The following is a 27896-nucleotide window of genomic DNA, read 5'->3' on the forward strand; positions in this document are numbered from 1 at the left end:
GAGACTTCTATAAGACTTATTATTTATCTATAAGAAGACTTGTTATTTATAAGACAAATAGTATCAAGCACACTTTTTTGATGCCAACCTCTCCTCTTCCACTAAAAGCTGTCTCTTAAAAACTTTAGAGTGTATTTGAGAGGTTAATATCTATCTGTTAATTCAACTGTGTGAGTACACTAATGTACAATGGATTGGTATTATAAACCTAAAAGCTTCCTAGGATATCTGGAAATACACCATCCAGACAAATGAGAATACCTGTTCACCTTACTGTGGCTGTATATATATTGATAGAACTATGTAAGAAAACTTGTTAAACCCTTGCACATTTACAGATTAATATTTGTGACACTTAAAAAATCGTTACACTTATTTGAAGAGAAGTTGAATAATGCCAAATTAACCACACAAAATTGGTATCTGCAATTATTTTAGAATATATTTTAAATACTTGTGAACCTTGCCTTTTTCCTCTGAAAAGATTCCTCACTGATTATATCATGGCTCACTATGAGATCCCCATATACAAATTCCATAGAAGAACAGAGAACAATTCCCTACAGATCTCTAGTTTTTCCAATCTCCTTTCTTTTTATTAACAAAAGGTTTTAAATAAGAAGTGTTACAGGTTTACAGAAACCATTCAGAACCAAAAGTCTAGAGCTCTCAAAAGAGAAATGCATGTTTATTTATAACCATCTCTAACTATGTGTACGTTTATCTTGCTAATAAGAATAAAATCCACAGTGATTAATAATCTAACAATGACAACAACAAGATTAATGTATTTTCCTAAACTCAAATTTAAAATTTAAATAATAGGCATTTAAAATAGATTTAAAATTTCATTGGAATTAAAATAGCATATTTTAAAGTATGGACTCACATTTACATAAATTTAACAAAAGCAGTATTAACATGAAGTTTTAAAGAAAAAAAATCAAACCAACAATCCATTGGAAATCACCAAATATAAAATTAGAACCAGATTCCATTGAAGTGCTAATCAGGTTTTCAAACCAGGAACCTTTCAGGAAGCGCAAAATACCTTCCCCATTTCATTTAATTCCAGTTCAGATCTTTACTAATTCAATTGGTTCATATGAACAGGTAAATGAAAAAGCTGAAAATGCTGAGACTGGAAGAGCTGTACTTTGTTTCCAAAATATTGAAAGAAGCATATCAGAATCAGTTTAGACTAATCAGTTAGTCTAAACAACTAACAACATATAATATTGTTTAAGTACCAGTTTTACAAGCAAATAATTTTTGTGACAGATTTCTAATAGATTTTTCTTACATATTTAAAAAAGATGAGGGTTTTTTACTTAAAATAATTTTAATTTACTTTCTGTGCATTTCTAATCCTTTTCCAATTTTCTCTGGAATGAAATGATACAAAATAAACACAAAATGCTTAATTTTTAAGAATTTAATGTTAAAAAAGTGTACCTGAGAATCAGAATAAAGGGATGACTTATAAGTACTATAATAAAAGTTGATTAAAAAAAAGCAGCATCACGTTTAGGAAAACAACTGAAGCAGAAATACTAAAATGGTTAAAGATAACTTACAAAGTTGAACTGAACCGCATCACCATTTATCAAAGAAAAAGTATTTGTTGTTATTTTCTTTTAACAAAAATATAACATTTGTAAATATATTGGGGCAGTACCATTTTAAAGAAGTGACTCAGAATTCTCATTTACTAACATCTCAGTAAAAATCCAGACATTATACACAAAGATTACCAAGTTTGAGGTTTACCACTCCATTAAGGAGAAGTTCACACTTCCGTCTGTCACTGATCCCCTATCTGCCATACAGGTCCTACCAAAAATTGCATCATATTGTAATGATAAAACTGAAAACGTAACTGCAAATGTTTCTGAAACTGGAAGACAAAATGGCTAAAACTCATGCAAAAAGTTAAGTGTTACCTTAAGCCAGCTATGAGCAATGACTTCAAGAACTTTTTTCTTTAATTGTAAGACAAAAAGAATAAAGTATATTTTAGTCTGTGTTTGTTATTTTACTGGTTGCTCTCAAGCAATGTCTTCCATGATGATCCTGTGCTCCCAACAGCCTATTTATTCCAGCATAATCACAACACACATATTCTTTCACACTTCCTGGGACACCACAATCCCATTCAGTATCTACTACTGACATTTTTGATTTGGACAATATTGTTATGGGTTTTCCCTGATTAAGTTCCCTGGTTAGGCTTGTATCATTACATAAATTATTAATTAGGAACACCACAGTATTAACGGAATTCCTAATCAATCATCTGAAAAAAATACTGTCATTCACTCTAAGCATTAATTATCAGAAATCATGTGCCGTCAGAGATTTCATTCCTAAATTAGAAGACTGAATTTGGCTCAGAATTTACTTTTTGTAGATGTTACGTTTTATGGACTCGCAGTTGCACTTACACTATTTGGCAAAAACATTGATATTGTATTCTTGGCTGTTACGTAAAACTTTCAGTGAACAAGGGTTTTTGTGTTCTTTATTCTGTTCTTCAATTAGGCTGAAATTGCCAATCAGTACAAAATTATCCCTTTGTGAAGAAAATAAAATTTGTTAAAAACTTTGGATTTTCCTGAACCATAATGCAAAAAGAATACAACAACATTCAGACTTCTTGGGTATGTAATTTGGCATTGTTTAAGATCAATGTACATTTTGAAAAACAAACCTATTTTCAATGTAATCCACCAGCATAACACTGAAAAGGGAACTTGCATTTAACAGTAATTTCAATTTTCCTTTAAAAAAAAGAGTAGCAATATAGAATTTCTTGCTAGTCTACCTGAAAGCGAATTGTTCATTTCAGAGCTGTGATTTTTGAAGTTTCTAGCTCATTCTAAAAAGTAGGTATTCATAAAGGCTTGTATTTATTTCGAATTCACACACTGGAATTAAAAAGTACCGTTTGTTCTTATTTTGTAAATAACTTATGAAAACATCTGAGAGAAAAATAGTAAAAGAATACATAATGCATTTTCAAATAAAAATCACTCGTTAAAGTTCTAAGTCAGCATGCTGTAAGCATCTGCTGGAAACATTCATTCCAAAGTCTAGAAGAAATGAACACTTTCTCAGTAGAAGGGTACACTATGCAAACCTAAATATAGTCATCCTTTGAAATCACATGCGAGCTTTAATCAATATGTAATTTACAATTAAGCAATTATTTTCTGATTTACAAGCATTAAAAGCATAGCAAATACGATTAACCTAGTATTTCAGACACAAATTAGCTCAATTAATACACCTCACCTATGCCACTATGAATCTATGTACATTTTTCCATTTTGATTTTTAATTGGATATGAAACATAGCTCTAACACACAAGTAAAGATCTAAAGCTAAATTGTTTGAGCACCTATATGTTCATTTTAAAGCAATGATGCAAGTGTAATGTTTTGTGTAGATAAACTATGCAACAAGTTGAATAAATTTCTAAATCAGATCAGAATATACCAACAAAATACCATATATGTTCATGAGAGTTACAAGATGAAAAGTGATTAATAAAAAAAATGTCCTTAAAACAAAGTAATTCTGTTCTCCGTGCTTTAGGGAGTGAGAGTTATTATTGCAGACATAATGTAGGCAGCCATGTCATAATCTAGCTTAAAGAGCTATTAAACTCTTTTACATCCTGACTCACCAAAACCAGTTTAGACATCTGTCTCAGGCTGAGATGAGTCCTTCTTTATAAAGGTCTGTTTCTTTCCGCTGACTATAATGAGCGTCTAGATGATGTTCTCAGATCTAGATATCTACACTATGGGCATCTGAAGTTAGGCGAGATGAATCCTACCATAGTTTTCGTAAAGTCAGTTTCTGATACTTGTTTCTGACAAATTGCCCTCCTTTAACAATACATCTGCATGATATTTGACTTAGAATCTTATTCTTCATGATTCGTCTGCTATTTAATTAATATTTATTAATATATTCCTTGTTCATTTGTTTAACTGTCCTTTATATAGTAAAGTTTAACAGGTATATAAAGTAGTATTTTTCCCATCTTTCATTTGTCTGAAAAAAAAGATAAATCAAAATAGTTACATATTAACTTAGCAGAGTTCAAAAGCGAATTAATGGTTCAAATGGGAAGAGACAGAAGGAGGTTTGTTATTCAGTCATGCTATCTGGCAAAAAGATGTAATTCCTAGCCAGACAAAAGTCTGTTAAAATTATCTGTGTATCTGAATTAAGTCCGTTAATAATGCCTGTTCACCCCTAAATATGGGGTGTACCAATTAATTTATCTTTTTCAGGGTTTTGAAAGAAAATAAATGAGACATTTGTGGTTCAAGGAAAACATTTTTAATTGAGTTCAAACGCAGTATTTGTTTTAATTGTCAGCAAAATAACTGATTTCAGTTCAACTGGAACATTATAAAATTTTAGTTCATCCATGACTGCTAAGAATTTTGTGGGAAGTAGACTCCAACACCATTTAAAAAACAAAATGATGTATGTCTCCAAGCATCACTTTATATAAATATAGGTATCAAGTTCACATAATACCATACTATCAGACAAGTTAGTTCTTATAAAAGGAAAATCACGCAAACATAAAATCTACACAAGATTGATTAAATTCTAAAAAACTGAAGTCTACGCATGCTCAGATGAGTTGGATGAAATAAATATTTTTAAGCCTTTTATCTTATCTAACAATACTCCACTACGTCACAGCTCCTAAATAATAAATAAAATGGAAGATAGGTCAAAAGGAAGACACCCAGGAAGTATCCCAGCTCAGACTAAAGTAAATGTCCATTGTCAACTCAGTGTATCACGGATCGGAGTGATACTTTCAAACAGCATTAAACAACAACCTTTACCAGGGGCACAAAGAAAATGGTCTTCCATAGGATAAAAGAGAAGATCATGGCATAGATAAATAATTGGATAAAAGATGGAAAATAGAGTGTAAAGATAAGAAAAGTTAAGATGAGTAAAATTAAGTTGTATTAAGTTATTTATGATTTTAAGATAGGGCCCAGTGGCAGGTGATGTTTTGATGTAAAAAGCTATCTCAACTTTATCTACATGATGACAGACATGGATGACCAATGACCACTAAAGAACCAGGTCTTGGGTTACAAATGAGAGTTGAACAAAACCAACATGTTAAAACTGTGATCAAAAAAGAAAATCTAGTATTATGAAATGTTAGAAAAAAGAACAGAAGAAGAGAGCAGAAATCATTAATACACCAGCTGCGATGCACCTGCCTCTGGTATCTGTGTGCAGACCCTCCCTGCCCCAATTCCAAAGATATGGTAAAACTGGAAAATGTGTGTAAAAAGGCCAGCAAATGCAATCAAATACAATAGTTTTGACTAATTTAACTACTGCTTATTGGTCTGGGGAAGAGATGATTGAGAGAACATATAAAAGAAGTAAATAAAACTGTCACGAGGACAAGATAAGCAAGAGATGACTGTCCACTGTCTCTTTCCATATGAATATAAGATGGCATCAAATGATGCTGATGTTGGGTTCAAAACACACCAAAGCAGGTGGTTTCTTACAAAGCATGGATTCAACCATGTAATTCCTTGATGTAAGATGCTGTAGATGCTAGAGGTCACTTGAATTAAAAAAAAAAAAAAAACAAACAAACTAGGATAAAATTATGGAGGAAAAAATCATCAATATAAATTGAAATCAAGCATCTCCTCTTGCTCAGGAAGTCCTTGAGTTGTGAAAACATTCCGCCTGTTTGACATGCTCATTTTCTCTTCTCTAGTGTATGCTGTTGGCCATTGTTGGTGACAGACCACGGGGAGGGATGGGTCTCTGCTTTGACCCTGTGCAACCACTCTCTCCTACAGAGGAGCGCACATACTGAAGTCAGTTTAGTGGCATTCTGGAGTACTGGACTAACTCCACCTTTATCACAGAGCTTTTGTGTGATACTAAACAAGTGTTAAATTTTTTTTCTTCCTCAGGCTGACATAAATATATGGTTCCCTTTCTGAGGGGGCTAATCTGATGTGCTTGATATGACAGGACATCAATGAAAGCGGTGTTCTGAACAAACAGAGTTCTTGTAACACTCTACTCCAAAAAAATTAGATGACAGATTCCCCTGTGTCTTAGTTTGCCATTCATAGAACATAAATAATACCAATGCATCCCTCAAATGATTGTGAAAATAATTCTGGAAATGTGTAGAAAGCATTCACAAACTACAGTGAACAGTAATGTAGAAAAGCTCATCAGAACAGCTTGAATGATGTGCCATAAACAAGGGAAACTCTCAAACGTTTCCAATACTCAACTAAAATATTGGGTAGCTTCTTATTAAACAGTCACTAAACACTGTGAGAACTGAACGAAGCAAGGAGCCCTGCAGAGCTATGTATAATGTGACTGAATCACAGCTTGTACACACAAAAGGACTAAATCAGGACTGCACTAACTACATTCTCACAATTTTGAGCATTATTTTATAACCTTAACAAAGATCTTTAAAAATAGGGTTACTGGCAACAAATGTATTATTTTGGTTGAAACAGAAGCTTCTGTTACTGCATGAATATACCAGAGGAAAGTCTCCACTTCATGAAAAACATGTCTCAAGAAATCACTGAGATTTTCATAAATGATGTCCATGTTAACAAGTAGGCAAAGCAGCAAGAGAGGACAAATATGACCCACACTGCAGGTTCATCATCCACTTTATATATCCCTTGCTGGATTTTACTTCAGTCTGGTCCAATGTCTTGAATGTTCTCTAGATGATGGAACTCACTTTATGTGCTCTTGGAGACCATCTTTCAGTTTACTTTTATCTAAAGGCACCCAATCTACACAAGCCAGGACAGCTCTCCAATGTAAACGCATGCATAGTAGCAGGGATGATTGGGAGATGTGCCTCAAAAGTGCACTCCTCAAACAAATTAAAATTAAAACAATAATTACAAAATCATCTAAAATTATAACAAAGCGGATATTGTAAATAAAAAATTTAAGAAGGTAGGCAATGGTATTGACATGTCATTTTTATTCTGTTTTATTCTCCTAAAATGAAGTTGGGATGCATAATGAAAGTAAAGAGCATCTGATCACAGAACAAAACAACTTATACTAAGGCGATGCTGGATTAGTGGCATGTATGGGGAAAAGATTTGTGAATGCCTCATAAAAATAAGATTATCTAGAAGTTAATGTGATATTAATGTCATAAAATAAATTATTTGAGGGAAAGCAATGAATTCAACAAGTATATTTTTAGTCTGATTTGCACCTATGAAATACTAACTTGAACTTAGTGAACCTGCTATTTAAATTTATTTGATTTTAATTTAGAAAAGTGGATAATAAAGTGCAACCGAATTGCTGACATTTATTCATTCACCATTCAGAAACAGAACCCAGAATTTGGGAATTGTATTATCATTACCAACTCTACCTTACTGGAAATTTTATTTATAATTAATCTTAACATTGCAAACAAGGTTCCTAGCTGCCTTATTTTCACCTCATATCTTTTTCTAACCAAGAAAATGAAAGACATGTTCAAGTGTTTTTAATGAAAGGGTTATTTTTTTTAACCAAAGCTAAAAAGAATTGCTGTTGATTTTAAAAGAGGTCTATGAAGTCCTAAAATCATGATGATGTTCATGTTTTAAAAAAAAAGGGAAACAAATTCCTGTAATGAATTTTTTTCTAATATCCAGAAGTTTTTTACATACTTATTTTTCCTATTATTTAGCATCTATAAAATAGGAGTGTAGTACTTTTAAAAAAAGGCAACACCCAAAAACTACTATTCATAATTCAATTACTCAACTTTTAATTAAACTTTTTGCCAGGGGTATTATATCTCTTTTACAAAAGTATTTATTTGAACACTTTAGTTTTCCATGTTACTCCTAAAGGCTAGAAAAATGAAAAATTCTGTATTTTATCAATTCTTTTAGCACACAATAGATCAAAATTTCAGAATGTTTTTTGACCCTGTGGAGATCTAATCTGGGGTAAAAACTGCATTGGAGTAGTAGTATAGATTTAAGTAACTGACAGAGTAATCCTTAGCCGCAAAATTCCCAAAACCATCAGACAACGATTTCACCAAGGTAAGAATAATCAGTTATTTTAAATCCCATTTATAATTACACTTTTATTACAAACACCTTGATTTAGCATTCTGCATCTCACAAACTTTGATGGCTTTGAGTCTTGATCAATGAACTTCAACCTCCTTAGCTTCAATATGTGAAAAGGAAAAATAATTTTAATTTTGTAACAACTACACTGCCTCTTTGAGGATTAGTTTGATAGCCCAGCCTCTCTCTCCCCTAAACTGATTCACCACTGATCAAATGGAGGAAACATTCCCATTTACAGGTGCAGATTCAGAGACATGGGACAAGCAGACTACCACTGGATATGACAGTAAAAGGATTAAGAAGAGAATAAAACTCAGGTTTCAATGAACTCAGTGGCAAAAGACTCCAATCAATTTCAATAGCCAGACCATTTCACCCACTGATATACGAAAATTGATTTTACTTTTCATAGCATAACTTTGGATATGATACTTAGGGCTTTATTTGAAATCTCACAATGTTTGGTATTTTCCTTAAAGCTTCAACTGTTGGAATGTAGAAATTTTACAAGAATTCCCTTTTTTTTTAAAATAGAAATTTACAGTTCTCATGGGTACAGATTAAAAGTTTAAAAGCCTAAAACCTAAAAGGTTCAGAGCCCAAAAATCAGCTAAAAAGAATACAGAATAGATATTTTAAAAGTGTTCCTAATATATAAAAGCCAAATATCAAAATTTGAGGTGGCCAACTTGTGATTTCATGAAACTATTTGAATATCACAAAAGTTTTTAACTGACACGGCAAACCTAAAAGCTTTCTCTTCTGTTTTCTTTCTTTCTCTGTTGTGAGTATGTATTGCTACAATACTCATATACTTACTCTTACATCTGATCCTCATTATGAGTGGAATCAATTCTCAGTCATGGTTTTCATAACCACGCTCTGAATAGCTGCTCCATCGCTAGCAGTTAAGCGGTATTCAACATCAGTTCGGAGAGACCTGTTGTTGAGGCTTATTGTCAACAAAAAGCACTTTCTCAGGATGGTAGAACCTATAAATAGAGCTGGAAGGATGAGTCACAGTGAACGAAATGTACAACAAATTTAGCATTACTTTGTGTTTATGCTTTATTCGCAGAAAGGAATGACATTTTACAAAACTCTTCATCACTTGGACCTATTTGTTCAAACAAAATTCAGATTAGGACTTGGTCATGTACTGGTTGCTGTTATTTTTGCTATTTGGAACTTCTTATTCAGTACTATCTGGTTCAGGATATAGATCGTGAAATCTACTGTGTTCCTTGATTGAATGACCTGAACAGCAGAAGTTGGGGAGAGGTGTGTGTTTGTCATCAACACATTACAGTTTTTACTGTTTGCTTCTCTGTTGCTTTCAGAGAACAGTTCAAAATGCTTCTCGAAATTGCTGATACATTGTGAATAACATCTCGCTGATGTGCTTATGGGCAAATATTGGTGCTTTTTCATTAGAAACACTTAAATGCTTCTTAACTTTTCCCCTTCTGAAATCTCAGGCATACCTATTGCAGAAAACACACACACACTCTCTCTCTCCTCAGATTAATCTGAAACTACTAACTGCTGTGCTAACCTTATATGTAACATGAAATAGTAATACAGTGACGACCCGCTGATCAATTCCTAACCAGAATATTGGTGTTTATTCTTGATATGGCATAATGCAAAAGCAAAGGATTTATTTTTGCAACCTGTTCTACTAATGATAAACCTCACTGTATTAAAGAACACATAGGAAATTGATCATAGAATTTAAGACTGGTGAAAACCTTTCAATTTCTTTTGATTTCTTTTACTTGGTCATTTAAAAGAGCAACCTTAAACTATTTGCAAATGTGTCTAACATATTATTCCATAGATCTGCAGATAGTTGCTTATCCTTTGATTCTACAGAAGGAGGAACCACAGGACAGTGACAACTAGTATGACTGTTCATGTTTTGACTTAGTAAATTCAAAACTACTTTAAAACTTCCCAAGTTATCACTGAAATATAAATTAAGTATTCTTAGCTTGCATTCTGGATAATCTGGACAGTGCCCATCCAAACTCTAAAGAACTGCTTTCTCTCTTTCTAGACAAGGAAAGGACAGGAGGAATCTCAATACAGAAAGGTAAACATATTTAAGTATTAATAACGTGTTATCTTGATGAAGCAGTTATGAAGCCACTACTTTCAGAAGCGCATTAAGCTTTAATCACCAAAAACACAGACTTATTTTACAATTTCTACATTTGCCATCTTTCTTTAAAAATAGTATTAATGTGGCAAAATTTGTAATATACATTACTATATTCTTTCAAAAAATATTTTAATGCCATATAGTAATATTAATTCATCCACACTGCAAGATATGTATTTTTCATCTTTATTTGAACCATGGCTAAAGAACTTGTTTTCTCTTTTTTCTTCCAAGTCTACAGTAGTTCCGTTTCCATATGGTATAACATACAGATATAAGCCCTAGTATAAGCAATTGAACTTTTCACACCCTCAAAAGCCACAAAATCAGATGGTCTGTGGTTTTTGCAGCTGGTGTACTGCACTCATATTGGGTAGTGTCATATGAAAAATATTTCACTCCCCAAGCCCTAAACAGAGTCACTCATTAATGAAATGCAGGCAGTACAATGAGATCATATAAGGTATAGATTTCAACAGCCATACTAAAAACAGTAAAGGAACACTGAACAAGAACACAAATCAAGTTCCTCTGCCAGAACAGGATTTTTTTGAAAGGAATGTCTTCTTAGATTTAACATTTGCTTTGAAAACAACTGCTAACCACTACCCAGAAAAACCTTTAGTACAAGTGTTAGCAGACTAAACAATCACAATTTGGCAGAGGAAAAACAGTAAATAACTTCAGACACAGTTACATTACAGGATGTCTCACCCCAATATGCCGCTATCAAATCACAAAATGATTTACTTAATACCACATATGGAATCTGCTTACTTAAAAAAATAAGCTGTCACCAACGAAACTTTGTTTAAAAATAATTTCAGGGCTGAGGTTTATCGAATTTCACTTTAGTTTGTTTTTACAGAAATCTTAAAAAAAAAAAAAGTACGGCAATCTAGTTGCAAAAATACTATATTAAGCCTACTTACACAGAAAATGTATTCTTAGGCAGAATTTTAATACTCTGTTACTAGTACTATTCATTAAAAGAATAACCACGACTTTGCACTGTATGTCATGACATTTTATTTCAATAAAATGTATCAGAATATATTATTTCATTTCTATCTTTCCCAAATGATACTCATCCGTTTTCCTCAACCTGAAAGCCTTCTTTAACTAAGAAAACCGTCAGCAGCAGAAATAAACACCAGACAATACAGCCACGGTACTTTATGGACTTGATTCTCTTCTCACTGACTCTGATACAACTCCGTGGGCTTTAGTGGCCTGAATATGATAGCCGTAACTGAGCTAAGTATCAGGCTTTCTGCAACTACTTTATAAATCTTAAGGACTATAGCAGGTTTGTTTTATCTGGGAAGAATACCTGGGGAGAAAGTATATCCAAGCAAAATAGGTTATAGCTTCTATCTTTCCCTCAAAAGCCAATGAGGACATATTGGTAACAAATGGCCGGCTATGTTTGTATCTCTATTACATATTTGTTTAACTTCTAAAGTAACAGTATGCTGAAATCTCATGCAATTGGGATAACCCTTTAATGTAAATATAAATAAAATGGACTACCTCTAATTTAGTAATTGAATAGACCGGGAGACTCGAGAGGTTTTTTCCGCTACTCCTCACTCTTCTATGCTTTTCTTCTACAATGTAGAAGAAAAATTTTCACTGCAATGCTTTTGAGAAGCAACTTTGTATTTTATGCATTGCAAGTTATTACCATTCTCTTTTTGCAGTAATTACTCTTGTAGCAATTTATATGCTTTTAATTGTCCAATATCAGTCAGCACAGAGGAATTACTAAAGGCTGTATCTCTTAGCCAAACAAGTATACAGTGCATGAGATAAATTCCTCCATTTATCTGCATCTGTTGTCCATAAAATGTTTATACGCCTCATTCCTGCCACCTGGCAATAAACTCTAGCTTATACTTGAAACACTACACGGAGTTGAAATAATCCATAGTACCCCCCTTCAATACAGAGCATTAAATATGAGCTAAGAATAGAGCTGCTTTTGTATTAATCCTGTATCAGTACTGATGCAAAAGCCTACCAGGAGTCATAAATACCGCATATACCAGGAAACAAAATTCTGCACATTTTCCAGCCACAAGTTTCCACAATTACAAACCATTTGTTTAAACACAAAAACAAAACCAAACAACCACCCCTCAAAACACAACTATATTAAAAAGCAATAAAATCATAGAATATATCAGGTTGGAAGGGACCCGTAAGGATCGTCGAGCCCAGCTCCCGGACTACTAATATTACTATTAATTAGTAATTATTACTAATTACAATTAATAGTAACAGTAAGAAAAAACAGGAGCTGAACTTTACTGTAAACTTCAATTCAACGACAGAATATTAACAATCTATGTAAAGTTCTCCAATACCTCTTACTGTAAGTACCTCATAAGAAATTGTGTTATACACTGTGATCACAATACTTTTATATATTAGTTTTTTTGAAGTTGCATAGTAAGTATGCCAAGTTTATTTCAAACCTTCAGTAACAGGTCATCTCAAACCAAATTCTTCTACAACTAACTTAAATCTAGAAAAATTGTTCCTTTTAATTTAGAAAATTATATAAAGTAAAATCAGAAACAATTTTCTCTAAATACAGACTGTCTCCATTTTTTTAATATTATATATCAATACAGGATCATGCTTCTTAAATATAAAAGTTAGGAATTTTTAGAGTAACTTTGCTTACAGCAATAAAACCTCATCACTGTGTGTTCAAACAAACTATTCAGGCGTATAATCTACAGCCATCTTTTACCTACACCTGGTTTTAAGCAAACTATCCACTTGACTTCAGTGAAAAATACTTTCTGTGTGTTAGCTTGCAGAGCACTGCTCTAGGACTTCAAAGCAAGAATGATACAAAATTAACATCAAAAATATGTTATGGATTAGAATGGATTAGAAACAGGCAAATCAGTAAGTCTCAGAATGTAATTGCAAACAGGGAATATTAAGGGCATTTGTAAGAGAGATCTGCCATGATAGGTTACTGGTCCTGTACTGTTTCACACTTTTATCAACGACCTTCAAGAAGATACAAATTCATTACTGATGACGTTTGCTGACAACACAGCAAATGATAATGAGGAGAAACAGCTACTAGAATAGAACAATCTGAATCTCTGAAAATGCTCTATTTAAAAGGAATACTTTTCCTACCACCACATGTGTAAAGCTGTCCTTCTAGCTAAAAGAAAGAAGTCCATATTTAGAGCATGAAACATGGTATATTAGAAAAATTACAGACTTGGAGTTATGATGCATAGCTAAGTCCCAGGGCACACTGGTCAAATGGGCAAAGACCCTTGACAGCATAAAAAATGGGAAAAGGAAGGTTATATTTTTTTAAATCCCAAGGTAACATAACCATTGTAGAACACTGTGAGCAGTTCTGATGTTCACCATAAATTGGAAGAGTTTAAAAGACAATCGAGAGAACATGAAAACATTTCTTATATATTGAACTCCAGGAGTATTTCTCTATTCAGGTTCTCAAAAGGAAGGTTAAAAGCATGTGATAAACAGAAAGTTCTTCACTTCACCACATGAAGATCCAATGACTGCAGTTTGAACCTAGAGACACTCTGGTAAGAAAAAATACTCCCTTCTTTAGCACTGAAATTAATTACAAAATGTCTATGGATAGAGCAGCATTTTAAAACTTCAGTAGTCACCTTAATCTCCAGTGGACTATCTTAACTGATCTGCCAGCCAGATAAAGAAAATCCGTAAGCAATGGCGTTAGCTTGAATAGAATAACTGCCTTTCTGTACAAAATGTGATTGCCTATTACACTCTCCTGCAATCCCATTCCAAAAGCAGCTCCAGGGTACAGTCACCATTATCTTTTAAGACAAAGATGCAGCTATTTTATGGTGGCTATGGGAACGCATGATGACCCAGCTACCATTCATATTGATGTTAAAGCCATTGTAGATATCCGGTCACAAGGAATTCGATACCAGATGAGACAATACAGTTACTGACTGAATTGTACCCTTCTGTTTCATAAAGCACAAGAGGACGTACAGTCTGTAACATTACCCACCAAAAGTATCATATTTACATTGCAAAAGAATGTAATTTGAGAATTTAAGTATACATAATAAAAGAAGAAGTAGGCACAGTAAAATTTTGTAGCAGTGATCTTCTCTGAGTAAGGAAATAGAATGATTTGAAAATGAAAATGAGTGTCTACTGAAGATCAGAAGACCAGGCAGGAAAACTAAAAATCTTCCAAGAATATTAATACTTCATTGAAACTGAAGGCACTTATTTACAGGATACCTTCATTTACCCAAATATCTGCTGGGTAACAAAATAAAATCTCCCCACAAAATGCCCTGGCTTATGCAGAACACAAGCTTGTATTCCAATAGTAAAAAATCCCAGAGAACCTTTCATATGCTCTCTCTCACAAACAAACCCAGAATGTTAAAAGCATGATTAAACTTAAAATAATGTAGAAAAATTAAGTATATGATAAAGAATAAATCTATGATGACACAGAAGTCCTCATATACTGAAATATTATTTTTGTAGCATCTTAAACTAGTGCAAAATTTTATGCATATCATAACACATTGATCAGAATATGACTGGCTATGAACAGACTAATGATACATGATAGAAAGTAGAGGATGGAAAAGAGGTTCACCAATACATCACAACATCCAGTTAGTAGCAGTCTTATCTGAGATCCTTAGTGATCTGGAAATGAATGCGAATACCAGTACCAAAATTGGCCGTTTGTAATAAATTGGAAAATGCTGAAAAACGCCAATGTAAACACAGGAATTACTGTTTTAAAGAAAGACCTTAAGGAACATTAAAAACATCAGTTCAGCAGCACAACTCAAACTTTTTCAACTAGAAGAGAAATTATTAAAATCTCGGATTTAACAGGATGGCATAACCCTCATAATAATATTCAAACATCCCTAAGTGTGCTCCTGGATAGCAAATTGGATATGAAAAGGAATGAAATATTACGACATGGCAGAGGACAGAATCACAACACAGAAACAGAAAAACATATAGAAGTACCACATCATCTGGAAAAGGAGGTCTCCTGTACCTTCATACACACTTGGTAAGACATCACTTATACTTAGCTGGAGTCCCGGTGTACTGTAAAGCCCCAGAGCAGCTGGAGTCCCAAAGGACTGTAAATCTTCTTAAGGGAAGAGGTGAATCTCTTTTCTACAGAGGTGAATTTGCTTTTCTACAGTACACAGCACAGGAGAACCCATGCTAATCAAAGCTACTACTTGGATTCCTATCCCAGTGAATAGCCACAGCAGGCCAAGCAAACAGTAGACCAATGACCAGAAGAAAGATACAGTAAAAGACTGGGCTTACAGACAGAATAGTATAATCAGTTAGGGAATATACAAGCTCTGGATCTGACCAGGAATGTTCGATGTAAAATAAACTACAGAATACTAGTTGGCCTAAATAGCAGTAAGTGAGTATTTCAACTGTTTGTAATAACCAATAACCAGCAACTACATTTACTTAAGTTCTTTTTTAATAACAACCATACAAAATGCACTGATCTAACTGCATCTATCTTGTAGGGAACAGGAGAACCATGCAAAAAGCTTGTAAGTATATGAAAAAAACCCAGGCCAATGAGATAATTTTTCCAAACTTTCCACTAGCTCTGCATATAACAGTTCTTCACATATAAAACCATAGCTACTGAGGAAACCACCTTTTGACTTGTTCTCAATTCCCACACCAGAATTCATACCAAGGCAATGATCAGTCACATATGTTGTGTGAACTTGTGAAAATCTAACCTAAAATATAAAGAGAATGGTTCAAAACTCTGTACCTATAGGGATGGGATCCCTGTTTTGGTTTTCTCCTCTGAACTGCAGTGTAATGCCATGTCCTTTGCAAAACCCATAAAGAACCCAACCTGCTCCATTTTCCTCCACACCATCTCTAGATGGCAGCAGCAGCTGAGACTGCTTAGCATCAAACCATTTGCAGTGAGGCTAGAGTGACTACTCTAACACAAATGTATGTTCAGTTATAAAAAGGAGAATTTCTCTTCTCACCTGACTTTCACAAAAAATGGCTCTTCTTTAATTACCATATTTAGAAATGATTACAGATGTCAAATTGTGGTCCAGTACTAAATGCTCAATCTACTGAGAACGTTGCTGAATTAAAAAGAAATTTTAATAAACTCATTATATTTCAACCAGGTTCAATCCCTTCATAAGCACAGATGAGGACATGGTCCTCATTTCTTGAAAACAAAATAAAACAAACACCCCAATACACATTGTCTGAGCTGGGCAAACTAAAAAACATAGGAAATATGCCTGAAAGCCAGACTGTTTCCATAGTTTCAAAGAGGAAATGAATATGTATGAACCTCATTTCACTGATAGATCATATCAAATTACAAATGCAGACAAAAATAATTCCTAAAAGTAAGGGTCACTTTAGTTAAAATAACTGAAACAGCATGACAAGAATTGGCCTCAGCAAATACCACAGTATTTGTAGCTTCCCCAGATGTTTCTGCTTCCAGCCCACCACAGAGAGAGTGTTCCTGAGCTGCAAGGCAACAGGGGCTGCTGGAGAGGTGGCACCAGACGAGCAGGGGCTCTTGCAGGATGAGGCAAAGGAAGTCAAATCAGCGCAATCCAACCTCCAGGTCTCTCCTTCTCCCAACTCAGAATTAACGAGGAGAGATCCCTTAGAAGGTAGTTAGTAGGAAAAAAAAAATGAAACACGCAGAGGGAACCCAGACATGGCCTAGATGGTTAGAAGAATCTGTAGAAGCAGCAGCAGCTGCAACATCAGCTCCGTGAGAGAAATTTCAGTAGGTTTTACAGAAGCAACTCTGTCCTATTTTGGTTGGACATTTGGGTTAACTCTCTCTTATATCCCCCACAATTTCTTCCCATAAAACTTAAGCTCATACCTCTTAGTTTCTTCTCCCTGGCCCTCCTTTAAATTTCAGCAAACAAAGCAAAACAGAAAACAAAATGGAACTAACACAATGAAAATCGTAAGACACATTCACATGACAAAATAGCTGGTACCCTCCCATGTCCTTTCTTTGATCATCACACTTCATGTATAATAATTCATTTCTAGGCTTTCTTCTGGAAGAAGGTAAGCAAGGCAACTAGTTGTTTTCAAGCAGAAGTCCAGACACAATTAAAAGGACCATCAGTTCCTGGGCCTGCTCCAGGTCAACAGCATGGAGCTGAACCTTGATGCCCTAAACCTGGAGCCTGCAGCATCCTTCTGCAGGAGTCCCACATGCTGCAAGACAATGGCCACATTGTTTCAGGTACTCTGAACCACCAATTCCCCCAAAAATACAAACTCTGCCTTAAGCCACAGTGGTAGCATACCTGTTCAAAAGCTAGACTCATAGTATAAAACAGCACAGACTCATGCATCATACTGCAATTGCCCATTACCATTTAACCCTGGCCAGTGCCAACTGACACTGTCCCAGGCAACCCTCAGCCACAGGCTGCGAGTCTGCACAAAGCAGGGACTGCTCTCAACACACAGTATGGTGGAGGCCTCCCTGTTTGGGCAGTGGGGATGGGGAGTGAAGGGAAAGACAGTATAGAGACAAGGACAGAAGACACTGTGCCGCTTTCCTTCAGGGGTGGAGAACAGGCCCTGGCTCAAAGAGACCCAGGCCATCTGCTCCATGCAGGACACACAGTGTCAGGCTGCTCAACCTCAGGCTGGCTTTTTTCTAAATGGGCACAAGTCACTCCACACAACCTGGCTGGGCCCCAAGACTGCTCACTGGGATGGCCTTTAGCACTGTAAATGCAGCCCCATCATTCTCCATCTGCCTATATGTACTACCTTCTCTTTCTTCCTCCACATCCTATGTAAGTCATGGCAGGGTCTCTCTGATACCTTCTGATTTTATACGCTAATATTACCACAATAAATGTGTGCTGATACTCACAATGTTCTGAAGAACTACTTACAAGAAGTACACTTTAGTTCACTATTTCCTTGTTAAGAAATTTGGATTTGTGGCCATAACTGTGAAACACAGGCAGGAGAGGGGAAAACATACCGATGTTCAGAAGGGGTGTATACAAAACAACACAAGCACATTTACATGTTTATTCCTAACACTATACTACTCCTCCCATATACATCTTTACTGAAAGTCCAAGGGTTTGGGCTTTTTACAAGAAATGCAAGAACTCTGGGAAGAAAGATTTTGCTTCCTAAGTTCAGTGGCTTCACATAGGCAGGATTCCTACTGCTGTTAACACCCATCATATGGAACAGCAGTATCAACCAGCAATCCTACTTGTCCTTCATGTAAGGCAGTTCATTGGCCTCTTATTTTGCACAATGACACCCCGAATGGGCAAATCTCCCTTTGTCCCACAGGGATTCCCATTTGTTACTATAGCAAGAAGAGTACCTCTGTGTGTTGCCCCCTGAGAAAATGAACTACACTCTGCAAATTTAGGCTCCAAAGTCTTCATCATAGTGAACAGCACAGACTTATTTTAAAACAAAGTACTAAAAAAAAAAAAAAGAAATCAAGTGTAGACATAGCACTTTTGGAGGAATTTTTTTCATGTGCAAACTGGAAGATACTGGTCCCAACTAAAAATCATGAGCTATCAGGCATCCAACTCAAATACTCTCCATTACATTGCCACACACTTACAAAACTTCTACCCAAATCGGGGAACTCTGCTGCTTTTATTAACAAAAAACATTAAAGGACTTGAGCTAAAAACTGTGCAAAATTCTAATAACTAATACGAACTGTGGCAGAACAATCACATCGTACTGCCTCTAGGAAATAAGTAGAAATAAACTATGGAAACAGATTAGGGAAAATGGTTACAATCACTGACTGTACATGTTTAAAAGATAAAAGGATCATTTTGCCCCACTTTTCAGCCCTAATACTTAAACTATGGCAAAGGAAGAAAATAAAATACAAAGAAAAAAATCTTGAGTGTGCAAAAGAACTGCAATCTCATTAATATTGCCTATAAGAATAAAATGAAAATTTCGTTTTCAGAGATTTAATAATCTGCCAAATAATGACAAAAAAAAAAAATTGAAGTGCCCCTATTTTTCCTATTTTTTCCCCTATTGTTAAATAGACTTGGTTTAAAGTCATGGCCAAACATGATGGGTTTAGAAAGGTTCAATGAATATTTGAGAACTGACGCAGTTCTCCAAACTGTTTCATGTGCATTATGTATAGCATACCTTAAGGCAGTGTAGCCATCGTATGGCAAAGGAGGAAATCTCTTCAGGAATTAATTGTATGTTTTCTTACTTGTTTCTTCCGAAAGGTGAAAAACACCTACATAAAAGGGTTTATGTTTTTCACTTCTTCTTTCCTTCTTTATGATGTAGAAAAAGGCCAGAAAGAAATTTCTGCAGATTTCTTTCCCAAAAACATATGTAACAGAGACAGAGGTTACCTGGTTTCTTAGTTTAGACTCAAGAGGATAATCACACCTCTCCCTGTATTTTTTTCTAAAAGAGCTGGAGGTCGAATGAACTGGAATAGGAACTTTCCAGTTGGAGGGATGAAAATACTGTGGGTTTTTTTTATAAAACCTGGCTTTGTTTTCCAAAGGAAAGCAAGTTAAATCAAGTTAGGTTAATTTAAATGAATTCTAAAATTCTAAATTAGTCGTCTCTTTCCTGTAACTTTCTGCACTTCCCTAGTACACAGGATACCATCATCTTACTCATTTTCCAATCTTCTAGAAAAAAATGATGTGAAATTCTCCCCACTAAAAAAAGAAAAAAAAAAAAAAAGAGAAGAAAAAAAGAGAGAGAAAACTGGTAAGAACTGAATTGCTAAAGGATCAGGAACATCAAATGTAAGACAATGATAAGCATTCATTAAGTATTTATATCAGGGCATTAGCCTTTAATAGCACAAGTCTGCATACATGTCTTACTTTCAGAAACTGCAGTGTAATAAATTATAAAGAATAAAAGTAACAGTTTTAGGAAACTCAATTAATACAAGAAGTCATGTGGTGAGATTCAACTATCTCAGAACAATACATCTGAACAACTATGTTGAAAACAATCGATCAGTGGAAAAAACCCATGGACCAGTCAGCAGCCAGGTGTATCTAGTTGTTCGTTGAACAGCGCATGAATGGGAGGCAAAAGAATTTTCCTTTACAATGCATTCATTCTTTCCCCTTGTATAATCCCAGTCTGCCACCTATATCTTGTGTTGGATCAAAAAACAATTAGACGTCAGTTCACTTAGACCACATCCATCTCTGTTCCAAACTACAGCAGGAACAACGTTCCATGGGCTTTTCTGCTGCTCAGTTATCACCAGAGTACAACAGGAGACCAAGGAGTGGGAATCTGAAGAGTGGCCTGGTGTATTTATTTCATCACGTTTGCCAACTGATCTGTGAAGCATAGCAGTACTTTATTTTAAAGTGCTAACTGTTTCACAGCAATGCAGAAATATTCTGTAACTGTGCAATAACCCCAATATTGGTTTTAAATGTCCATGGTCTATGTGAAAAAAATCAACTAAATATACAATTGCTTATTACATTATTGAAAATTACTAAAGAGCATTTTATTTATAATTATTCTGGGTTTATGTTACAAGGATTATTGTTATGATCATTTTATTGTTAAACTTTATTTTTCTCATCCAGAAACAAGTTGAAAGAGTGTGAATATATGGATCAAAGACTATCCATCAGTGTGTCACACACCATGTGGCATTGTGTTTTGCTAAGTCAAAGTCATGCTCCAAGTTTGAAAACTTCAAACAACTGAAATACCACAACATTCATAAAACAGAACTGAGCTACTGGGAGTAAGAAAAAAAATACAAAAAAGGTAACAGACCTCAACAGCAGATAGTAAAATTAACATTTCAACAGTTCTTGCCTTTCATCTCAGTCTCCATAGTACATTTTTTCTGGAAAAGCTATGATTTAGGTTTAGAAAGATGCAGAATTACATAAAACATCTGGAATATGGGACAAGGAATATTGGCTTATTATCCCTGGTGGACCCTCCCTATGAAAAATTTAATAGGTCTGTTTTGGTAGTTTTAATCTCCAGAGCACCCCAAGCTATGTTATGGAAACATCATCTTGGTAATTTATATTAGAAAGAACACCTGGTGATGAAAGCAAATATACCCTCTTTAAAATTGTGAGTGATTTTTCTTTAATCCTCAAACTTTTCATCTTCTTAAATATATAATTTTTAACAGCTTGACTAAAAATTAGTTTTTGTATCTTTGAGACTGATCACATTGTAACCATTGTGAACTTACACTATTTTATTAGAGAGCTACATTTCTTCATTCCTGTCTTCAGAGAACAAGTCATTTTGTCTTTACTTTGACATTGGCCTTTTACAGATTACAGAGGAAGTTCTGTTGAATCTTATATGAATATCACAAAATCACTTAAAATGTTGTCCGTTTATTACTGCACAGCTTCGAACATTAAAGGAAAAAAGAACTGTTAAATAGATTTCTACTATTTCCTATCTCTAATTCTAAAGGTAGAGTTAGCTATAAATAATAATAAATACGAAAATTTTGCCACAATTTACTCTAGTACCAATTTCAAGTGATAGCATACAGTATACATAAATTATATGAATTCTGGTCTGTAATTGCTTTCTTGGTATCTATTATGTTTAGTACACAGTTTCAAAATAACTAGTAAAAATCTATACATGAAAGCAGAGAAATTATTTTCCATTAAAATCACTAACTGGATTCCTCTGAATATAAATACAGTTAAAATGCTATACAACTGAAAAGAATTTAGCACACACCTTTCTATTGTCACACTGCCTTACTGTTTATTAAAAACCCACATTTTTAACTGTTGCTAATTTACTATTTTATCGATAAATGGGAAATTAATGAAAGAATATATCAAGTACCAGTAAATCTATAAAACAAGTTACTAATAAAAATGCATTCTGTACTTTCCAGCTACAATTAGGTTTCCATTTATCAAATTTCTAAAGAAACAACACATGTACAAATTAATCTGTTTTTATCATTTAACATGCCTCACTTAAAATATATCCTAATACACATTTTGTATTTTCTAACAAAAAAGCCTGTAATATTATAATCTGTAGCCTATAAAGATTTTCAGAAACATTTTTTTATTAATTTGACACTGATACGCCTCCATTTCTAATATCCCAACCCTGCAACATTTTAAATGCAATTAAAAGTGGTTATGAAAGAGTGTGGACTTCCTTGTGAAGTAGGAAATCACTCTTGTGATTAACATGCAAACGAGCTCATGCTGGCAGAATAGATTGGGGTTTTAAAACCCCAATTACTTTTGTATGATTATCTATTTACCCGTACACAGACTATTTTCATTCTTCATCTAATACAAAGTCATCCTGCTTACATTTTTAGCACAGCAATTAATATTTACAATAATTATGACATCAAGCATCATTGAGAGTATGCCAAGCGAATCATTTACCATGTTTTTTAATATATATGTTATTAAAATAACATCTATGGTAATATATTGCAGAGGATGGAGATGTATTATTGGCCTTTATACACAATCCAGCCTAATACAACATTCTATTGGCTTTAAATTTAGTTAAGGGGCATATTATTTTTAGTATCTGAGTAAGTCAACTGCTGTTCGTTCAGATTACAGATGCCAAAACTTTCAAGTCTGTAACTGCTTTGTATAAAGTGTAAGGTTTGTTTAAACTTTCACAGTAAAAATAACAATAAAATTACTTCCTCCTGTTTTTTTCTTTTTTTTCTTTTTTTTTAGTAATAACAGACAATTCTTAACTTTCACTAACACACTTTGATTCAATACCTGCTACGGAGTGCACATATACACATTTTTTCCAGACTTCTAAAGAAAATTGTAATGCATTAATGACAGGAACTATGGTAATGGAAAAAGGTCACCCTCTTTTGAACACCTTCTGTTTTAAACCATTATATATAAAGACATTTGAGAAAGCAAAGAATTAAAAGGCAGCCTTTGTGCAACCCATTACTGAAATATTATAGAATAATCTATATCAAATGTAGTGGAATAGCAGATTCTTTTGGATCTGAATTTACTGCAGCCATAGAAATGCTTTTATGCTTATTATGTATCTGCATGTTGATTCAATTATTAAAAGAACACCTGACAGCAGACTTACTTAATTGAATTAATTAAACTGGATGAATAATCACAGAATTACTATTGTATGAAATTTGTCCTGAAAAGTAACGCTGGCATTTTGAAATTGCAAGTAATTTGAATGCTGAAATACACTGAGCAGAGAAGTCTTCACTTACTGTATTCTGAAATTCTTCACCTCATACATGAACAAATGGGACATGAATAGACAGCTGTGAGTAACGAATGCTTTTTCTTATATATTGTAATTTATTACGTGAACCCAGCTATGTCACTAGATCTTTTAAAAACTTTGCAAAAACATAAGAAATAATAGTAATAGTTTTTATCTTTTGCTCTAAAATAACACAATAGAGTGGACTATCAGATACTGAGAGAGAGGTAGTGTAACACTGAAACACCTGTGTAAAACAGTGCTTCCAACCAGGTTATCTAGAAAAGATTTGAGTATGTCCAACTGAAATTATGGAAATATTGTTTACTGACTAAAGCAAGCAAATTAAAGATGTTAAATGATTTTTAAAACATTTTAACAGATCAAGTACAGTGAGCTTCTACCGCTGATTTTAGCAACAGGAGCAATTCTGTTTAGTGATTAAATGCTATGACATACTGTATATATATTCCCTTTAAGGTCTTCTGAAACCATTTTTTGTTATTATTTAAAACCAGTCTACGGATGAAGTTCAGAAAAATTTATTATACCCTCTTCTATTTAGTTACATTTGATAATTCACTAGATAGAAGTGAAATTTTACATGACATATTTTTTTATCATGCATTTTCTGTTGCCCCTGCTTTCACACCAAAAAAGACACAGAAGATCCTCGCGCTGCTCAGAACAGAAGTTTATACTGGCAGAGGACATTCCTGGAGTAAGCACCCAATCTGGCATATATCCAAGCCCCAGCTTGAACGCTCTGCATCACCAGTGGGTATTTTTCTTACTTCCTCTTGCAGGGTTTTTGTTTTGATTTGTTTTTGCAATGATCCCCATAAAAGCAAAATGTGTAAAACAGTCTAATTTTTATCTGAGAGAACGGTGGGACTGGATATTTACCTTACTCCGAAATAAACTGCAGCATGGTAAAATCACACCCACCACCTTTTTTTCTTTTTTTTTTTTTTTTTTAAACCAGAAATGTGTTTTCTCTTGCTAAAAATGAATACTGATGGTTCTACAAACAGAAAATATTAATTTAGAGGTGATTATTAATTTATATTACTAAAAAGAACATGAACATTTACAGCTATTCAGTCAGAATATCTAAAAATGAAATAATATGACATCTAACATCTATATACTATAAATCACTGATTTTTTTACATTCATATTTTCCCTCATATTCCTACTTGAATATAATTCATTTTACAAATATGTCTGATCCTGCCTCTGACCTTACTACACTTTAAGCTCTTTTCTGCTCATGGAAAGCTAATTTGCATTTTTTAAAAATGTGTCTGTATTAATGATCTAATTTACCACAAAAAGGTTTTATATTAAATACAAAAAGGACAGCCATTAGCTTTCTTTCCACAATAAAATCAAAACAAAAAATAAACCATCTCATTTACACAACAATTAACAGGTTTTTTCCCTAACACAATGCTAAATGAATCTGTACAGTTCAGCATTCATAAACATTATATATTGTGCAGAATTCTTGGCCTACAATCAAAATAAGGAATATTATAAATATGCAAAGTTTTACAAAACAGTTTTCTGAGAAATCTATACATCCATTTTAATACCTGTATTAATAATCACAGTGGTTAGATTTTTCTTTTACATAAATTATACAAAGTACATTGGCATTACATACCATTTTAATACCAGTTTATTATAGCTTTATTTCATAATATTGGAGGTGGAAATGGAAACAGTGCCATCATGTGATACTTTTCAGGCTACTTCACTTCTTTTATTTCCAAGGAGTGAGTCTGTTGCTGCTATACAAATAAGAGTTCCTAGAAAAGCATGCAATGGCAGTATAATTTGTTATATGCCATGTTGTAACTAGATCATTTTAGGTATTTTTATGCATCAAGTATTGAAAACACCTTCTAAATCTGCAAAGGTAAACAAGATATGATCAATACAAATGTTACCTAGCCCCTTTTATTAAGAGTTCACAAATTATCCAAGTGTCTTGTGAAATTCCTTTCAGTTTACAGTCAAGATATTAATCCGAACAGCTTCATTTTTACAAAAGAGCATACAAGTTAAATTCACTGGTTTTAATTAGTACTGGGCAGGTTACTTGGAAAAAAACCTAATACATGATATCGTCACAGGCGTACAATATCAAAGCCAAATCCAACTCATATTATATTTACTATACAAGGTATTTTTAATGAAATCAGACACACGGTCATTTTTTCTTTTGTATTCATTTCATATTGAAATAAAGGCATTTTTCTCCCCAGTTGGCAATAAATTAGAAAATCCAGACTTGATGCTAAAGACACGTATTTCCACTTATCCCTTCCCTTTTCCAGAGATCAAGACAACCATTTGACAACCGCTTGGAATCTAGAAATGCAAGTAATCTATTAAATCTGAAATCCCCCTTTACTGCACAACTCACAGCTGCCAAATCTCAAACTACTTTACAATAGTGGGTTTTTTAAAGATACATCTTAATACAAAATTAAACCCTTACAGTGAATTCATTGATGCATGGGTGAAAGTTGATAAAAAAACCACAGGAATTGTAACTTTTAAAAGTGAGCACAGATGCTAGATATTGCTTATGGAGTTTCAGAATTTATAGAACATGAACAATGACTGAATTCTCCAAGATTAAAAATCCTCACACAATTTAACTGCCTACTATTCTACAGGAAAACTATTATGTGCTTATTTGCAAGCATATGGGAACATACAGCCATTTTAAAATGTTTAGATTTCTTTATGTAGGACTCAAAAATTCATGGTATATGCATGCAAGCCACATATGTGAGTTATGCTCAAGTGTGTTTTGAGTCTGAAACAAACACAAGGGGATTTCATACAAGTCAGTATATTTCATATATCCAGAACTCCATTTATGGCTCAGCATTACAGCTGGTGAACATACCTGCTTTTGCTGAAAGGTAACAAAACAAACCCCTCCACCCTTAAGAACCTTCAGAGAGCAGGATTCAAGATCGGAAACATTAAATATAAGAAAAATACTGCCGTAAGAAAATAACAGGGAGAAATAATGTTATGTTCTTACTTAAATTTAATGTGTACTACTTAGAGATAACATTTTATAAATTGCTCAAACTCAAGCAAATTGCATTTAGCAGGTTGGAAGGCAGGCCAATTGCACACTGTATAAATACTGATTTGTACACCTAGTACAGGGAAGTTTAATTTTTATGTTTGCAACCCTGCAAGCAAGTTTTTGAGGAACAGACTAAAAAAGAAAAAGCAAGAGAGCTACTGTTATTTATTCTCCAAAAGCTTGGATGTTTTCATTAGTGCCAGCAATAACTACCCTGGCTCTGCACCTGACACTTCTACCTTGACAAGCTGGTTAGAAAACTACTTGAACTGTAATTTTACCAGCACAAGTGATACAGGGAACTCTTTGCATGGTATAGACAATCTGTAACAGGTTATTTAATACCTAATATAGGGCTTTTTAAAGCTTTTTTGTTCCTGTTGATAATTACCATCCTTGAGGGTGATAAATATTTCTCTTTTTCTATAGTAAGGGTTTAGACTTCGTTGCCCCCCTAAGCGTGGAACAATCAGTAACAATTTCCTGTCATCATGAGACGCACAGAACCCACATCAGCCCTTACTACATAGTTTTATTATGTTCATAGTTGATTATGAACTAGATGATGAGTATTAACAATATGACCTTACAAAATACTGTCGGGATACTCACAAAGCTGTCCAGAAACAAGATTATAAATCAGATAAAATCATAACACTCTTAACTACATTAAGCACTAAGCAAAGGGAATCATAACCTGGTAGGGACACTTGATGATTGGTCAACAAAGACATTTGAGAAACCTGATAAAGGGAGCCAAAACTCTGCTCATTTTCAGATGCCTTCACATTCACCCCTTCAACAACTAACAGAAAAGGAATCTGGACATTCTTTGTGTTCCGTTATTTCCTGTGGTGCCCAAAACAGATGCTCCTTTAAGACTGAGATAAACTATGTTGCAGATTAATGCTTTGAACGTAAGTGGAAGAGTGCGTTCTACGTAAACATTTGCAGAAGTATTTCTACAATTTTGAACCAAGGGAGAGGCTGAATTACCCTCTGGGTGAAAAGTCAAAATTACATTATTTTATCTGTATTCTTATCTCTCTATCTCAGAAATCCAGTGTTCTAGAAGAACAAAGAAGTCAAAACAGCAGAACAAACACCAAATAT

The sequence above is a fragment of the Calonectris borealis genome, chromosome 1, assembly GCF_964195595.1.
Source record: "Calonectris borealis chromosome 1, bCalBor7.hap1.2, whole genome shotgun sequence".
Classification (NCBI taxonomy): Eukaryota; Metazoa; Chordata; class Aves; order Procellariiformes; family Procellariidae; genus Calonectris; species Calonectris borealis.